The 5,789-nt window shown below is 44.9% G+C and overlaps 1 long non-coding RNA gene across 1 annotated transcript; it reads right to left on the reverse strand.

Moving 5' to 3' along the window:
- Nucleotides 1-530: 530 nt before the first annotated feature.
- LOC309810992 lies at nucleotides 531-4,720 on the reverse strand. The gene is made up of 3 exons (XR_014295091.1): nucleotides 4,669-4,720; nucleotides 2,525-2,570; nucleotides 531-644 (listed from the first exon to the last, which is right to left on the reverse strand). It is a non-coding gene; the product is annotated as an uncharacterized lncRNA (long non-coding RNA).
- Nucleotides 4,721-5,789: the final 1,069 nt, after the last annotated feature.

Genomic DNA, 5,789 nt, shown 5'->3' on the forward strand with positions numbered 1-5,789 from the left:
GACCCCCTGAAGAAACAGCATTTATTTCACAACCTAGATACACAGGTAGAAAAGTATACATTACTAAAACGAAGCTTGAATGACCTATATCTAACCAATGTCTCCTTTCATGAAATCTGTTCCCACTGGCTCTCACACCACTCATGCCATCGCCCAGAGTTTCTGCTGCAATGTGTTGTACTCTTCCTAAGAAACTCTGATATTTTCTATACTATTTTATTTCATTAAAAAATCACACGTAGGGCTCAATAAATTGGCTTTATGATCCACTAATGGCGGGGAGGGAAATCTGAAGAAGAATACACAAGGTACAGCAAGATACTGTCGATTTACAGTTCTTTTACAAAATAATTGAAAAGGACCTGAAACACACTGTTTGGAAAGACCAGAGACATCCTCTCGTGTCCCACAGGAATTGCAAAAGTCTGGTCCCCAAACTCAGGGAACCACCTCAAGAGGCCCAAAGCCTTGAAACACCAAGGTCACAAAGACACTCGCAGAGAAAGGCTGTCCTCACCCACTGAGACCAGGTTCCGGAAGTTTTCCACCATCACATCCTGGTACAGCTTCCTCTGGGCCGAGTCCAGCAGCCCCAGCTCCTCCTCTGTGAAGGCCACGGCCACGTCCTTGAAGGTCACCGCCTCCTACGACAAACAACACCACCTCAATCTTATACCCAGTGGCCAGTGGAAGAGGGGCAGCCCCGAGGAGACGAGGAGGATGGGAAGTTGCTCCGGCTCCTGTGAGGTGTGCAGACTTCCCAGCACCCCCTCCTTCCATCCTGCCAATGCCACACACTGACTTTCCTCAGCCTCACCGGACGTGCAGCTATGAAAGAGAAAGCTTTTGTGTATTTACCTGGGGCTCTCAGACAACTCATAAGTAAACTCCCTAGAATTCTAACCACTGGATCCTGAACTAAAAAGCTTTCACTGTTTAATTATTATTGCCAAGTGCCCCAGAAACAGTTACCAATTTAGTACTGGCAGTATTTGATGGCACCTGCTTTCTCACTGAGGTGGGAACCAGCTGAGAAGGAGTGTTATATGTGGAAACTAACCAAAAGGCCGTGCCAGGTCTCTGAATGAAAACTCTCTCTTTCCCCGTTCCTGTCTTTCGCTTGAATGCAATACTCTGACTCCAGACCCTTGGTTTTCTGGGTGAGTCTGAGTTGGTTCCTCCTTTTCTCACAACCCCGATTCTTTATATTTAAAACAAAGATGAAACCAAGCACCTCTTTATACAGTTGTTCTGAGCTGTCTATGCAGCGACAAGTGCTTTAAGTACCACTGGACTTTTTCAACTAAGGTCATGTATTACTCTGATTAGAAAAAAATATAAGATGGAAAAAGAAACAAACCAGTAAATAAAATACACAAAGGGTCTGACTCAAGCATGGGGAAGACTGAATCTAACTCTGGTCGTGAGAAAACTTCTAACAATACATGACTTTTTCTGCGTGAAGCAGCAGTTTGATCCTGCTGTGCTCTGCCGTATTTGGATATTCTACCAAAAAACATCCAAGGCACCACATGTAAAACATACCTCTTAAATTCTGAATACCTAAACCTACTATGTTAAGGGCAAAAAGGGGCAATATTCTTCAGAACAGATATTTTGAGAAACAGGTTAAATCAGGAAAACCGTCACTGTAGTGCTCCTGAAACAGGAGAAGTCTTTAAACTAAATGTCTGTGAATAAAGAATAGTTTAAAAAATAGGTGCAGGGCTCCCCTGGTGGCGCAGTGGTTGAGAGTCCGCCTGCCGATGCAGGGGACACGGGTTCGTGCCCCGGTCCGGGAAGATCCCACATGCCGCGGAGCAGCTGGGCCCGTGAGCCACGGCCGCTGAGCCTGCGCGTCCGGAGCCTGTGCCCCACAACGGGAGAGGCCACAACAGTGAGAGGCCCGCATACCAGAAAAAAAAAAAAAGGTGCATAAGTTTGCAGGAACATGATAAAGCAATTAAAAGTGAACGTTAGCTAGTATTAAATGAAAAAAACAATTTAAAACTGTATCTATGTTATAAATACAAATACACATCCATGAATACATATGATGGAGAGATTACAGAAATATAAAAGCAGCTAATTTGTAAGCAGGTAAGCAGTAGACTGGAAGATGTCCTTCATTTCCCTTAATTTTTCTTTTACTTGTAAAATAAAAAAAGATGAAATAAAACAAAAATTAAAACCGAAACCAATTAAATTTAACAGGAATTTTTAAAAAAAGCACACATGGCACACTCAGGTCCTCATATGCTTAGACTCTCCTTGAAAGAGAAAACCCATATGGAACTATACCCAATATTTCGTAATAACCTATAAGGGAAAAGAATCTGAAAATACATGTACATATATGTATAACTGAATCACTTTGCTGTACACCTGAAATTAATACATTGTAAATCAACTATACTCCAATCAAAAAAAAAAAAAAGAAAAAGAAAAAAAAAGAGGAAAACCTGTGTCCAACCTGAGTACAAAAATGGCGTTTTTAACAGCAAGAAAGGCAAGCTCTACTCACCTGGAATGTGCTCATTTTCTCTCTCCTTCTGGGGCAGTGCAGAGTCCTAGCAAGACAGACAGGGAAAGAAGAAGTCAAACTGGAAACTGGTTTAAAGAAAAAGAAGTCACTAACCCACGTGGTGCTCATTGTGAATTACCAAGGCTCCCAGTCCTCGGGGTGGCTACAGCTGATTATGCTTGATGAGCAGAGCCCCACGCAGATACCAGATGCCCCCGTGAACCCCCTCAGTGGCTGTGTGAGGAATGACCTGCCCATCCATACACAGTGGCCCCCTCACAGGGTGCCTGCAGCTTCCACAGGGGTCATTCTTATTCTGGGTATGGTGTAAACAGAGACCATGTAAGTCAGAGTAGGTTTTGGAGTCAATATGCGTGGGCTCTGATCAGGCTACGCCATTCACGAGCAGTGTCACCTGGGCAAGTTATTCACATCTCTTCGCCTCAGTTCTGTCCTCTGCCAGTAGGGGAGAACACGGGCATCCACCTCGTGAGATCGTCATAAGGTAGGAAGCTCTGAGAACACCACTGTCAGGGTTTCTTATTTCTTAGCAACTGCGGTAAAGCAGATGATATTTTAGTGAGAAATTATCCTTAGAGATGTGATTTCTACCAACAGAAGACTGTCAGACATGTGGAGGTCCTACGTTGTTGCCCTGTTATGTGAGAGTCTTTATAGAGTTCTGAAAATCTCTGCTTGTCTTCCTAAAGATTTTGTGACTGCAACAATAATATTTAAATTGACATGGACAACTTTTTACAAAAGGTATAAAAAGACGTTAAGTTTCCTTTTAAACAGGAAGTACCCTTTTGACAATTATGCACAGAGGTAAAGAGAACTAATAAAAGCCAGGATTCTGCAACAACAGTAAAAAATAGTTTGACAGTCCATACCTAATTCAAATGAAAAAAAGACAGGAATCTGAATTGTAATTATATCATTATAAATATAGGAAAGTTTAAGAAATAAATGGGAGACTTCCCTGGTGGTGCAGTGGATAAGACTCCACATTCCCAATGCAGGGGGCCCGGGTTCGATCTAGTACAAAAGATGGCAATGATTCCACTCCCCAAAGCTTGGGAGAGAGATATCGTCACAACTTCTAACGACCTCCATTTTGACTCTACACTTGCTAGCTGTCTTCTGCTCAATTCAGGATTCTGAAAGGGGCCCTGACAGTTGACAATAATTAGTGGGGGAATAAAATCATTGGACTAAGTAGGCCTTTGGTGAGTCCAGCTCAGTTTTATCTGTGACATCCAGCAGGGTCGATTTCCTCGGCCTCAGTTTCCAGAAAAGACCCTCTCTTGAGCTTCTCGAATTTTCACGTGCATGTGAATTACTGCGGGATCTTGTTGGAACGCAGCCTCCTGGACCCCCTACGCAGAAATTATAAATCAGAAGGTCTCGAATGGGGCTCAAGGCTGGGCATTTCTATCCAAGTGATGCCAAGGCCGCTGGTTTGTGGACCACAATTTGAGTAGCCCTGCAGTGTAACATCAGTCCCACAAAACACAGCCTCCACTACACAGAAACATACACAAAGAGTAACCAGACAAAAAGGCACTAAAACATTAACAACTGGTATCTTTACATCCTGAAGTTACAGATAATTAAAATTTTTCTTTATGTATATATCTGCATTTTTCCATAATGATTATGCTACTTCTATGATATACATATTATTTGAAATAAAATAAATGACCCAGTTGAGAAAACTATCTTAAAAACTCATAAAATAGCCTAAACCTTGCTCTCAAGGTCCCCACAATTAAGTCCCGACCTCCTTTCATGATATGATTCTAGCCAGTACCCTATGCTCAAAGAGAATATACCAAAGGGATTAGCAAACTCAGCTGCTGGACTCAAACTGCCTGGGTCCCAACCCCAGCTCTGCCTCCTACCATCTGGGTGAGGATGGGCCAACAGGGTTGTGTTCCCTGCCCCCAGCTCCTCAGCCTTAAAGTAGAGAAAACAGCAGTACCAATTCACAGAGCCACCGCCTGATGGAAATGTGTTCATTTGCATAAAGCTTTTAGAATGGAAATTAGTGACCAAGGCTCAGTTATCATCGTTACCCATGTCTCATACGTTCTACAATTTATAGGAATACCTTAAGGAGAAGAATGCCAAGTCCTACTCACGTGGGGCTCTGTTGCCTCTTCCTCCGTGCAGTGCTTTGTGAGAAGCCAGGGCTGGGGAAGGAAAGGAGACTGTGAAATACCAGGGCTGTGTTTCCATCCCCACTAATTCATACCGCACCCCCTTCCGCCCCCGTACCAGCTACAAGTCCTCTCCTCCCAAAACAGGCCAGGAGTCCAGGACAATTCAGCTTCCTGGGCTCACAGAATCCCGCTGCGAAATGGGTGCCTCCCGAATTAGCGTAGTATTAATACCAACAATGTATCAGGCAGTTGTAGACCTTTTACTTGTGCTATCTCGTTTCTTCTCACAACACTATATTAACAAGGCATTCCTTTTTCCCCCCTTTTACCGAACAGCAACCGAGGCACAGAGGAGTTAAGCAACTCACCCAGTGTGACGCCGTATGAAGCGGTAGGGCTAGCTCATAGGTGGGGGACGGGGTCAGGTTAGGGGTGAAGAAAACCGGGGAGACCCTCAAACCCCAGGAGGCACGACCTGAGCCCACCCCATCCCGGGTACGTTACCAAACGCAAAGAAGCTCCGCCCGCGGGGCGTACATCACCACTCCAGGCCCTCAAACCTCCGCTTTTAGCCGCTCCTCCTCTTTCTCCCCAAATGAAAGGTCTGCAAAGGGGAAGCTTGAATGGGTCGTGAAGAGCGGACCTGAAACACCGTCCTCAGGCAAAACATGGCTGCTGCGTGTCCTCCTGGGGCGGAAGTGCCTGCGACTAACCCGGAACTCCTGGACCACATTTCCCAGAATTCCGCGGGTAAACCTTTACAGCGAGGCGTTACTGTAGCTGCAGTATATGGGACTACACGAGTTTACGAGCTCTGGACTACATGTCCCAGAATGCAAGGGTGGTTGCGGGGGTGTCTACCGGCACGAGCTCTGGACTACGTGTTTTCACTCTGGTTTTCACTTTCCGGAATCCCTGAGAAGGTCTCAGGCCGTCTTGCCGTTCTACTGTGTAGGCCTCAGAAGAGTGTAGATTCTGTTCATTGAAAGGCGTACAAACTCAGTAGAATTTTGGACGTCTTCCAGAGGCTAAGCGACATAAAAGCATTACCAGCCACGAAGGCTTCCTGGTAAACCCCAAAGAGTTTCACCATTGGAATA

Source organism: Mesoplodon mirus, assembly GCF_964341445.2.
Source record: "Mesoplodon mirus genome assembly, chromosome: 10".
Taxonomy (NCBI): Eukaryota; Metazoa; Chordata; class Mammalia; order Artiodactyla; family Ziphiidae; genus Mesoplodon; species Mesoplodon mirus.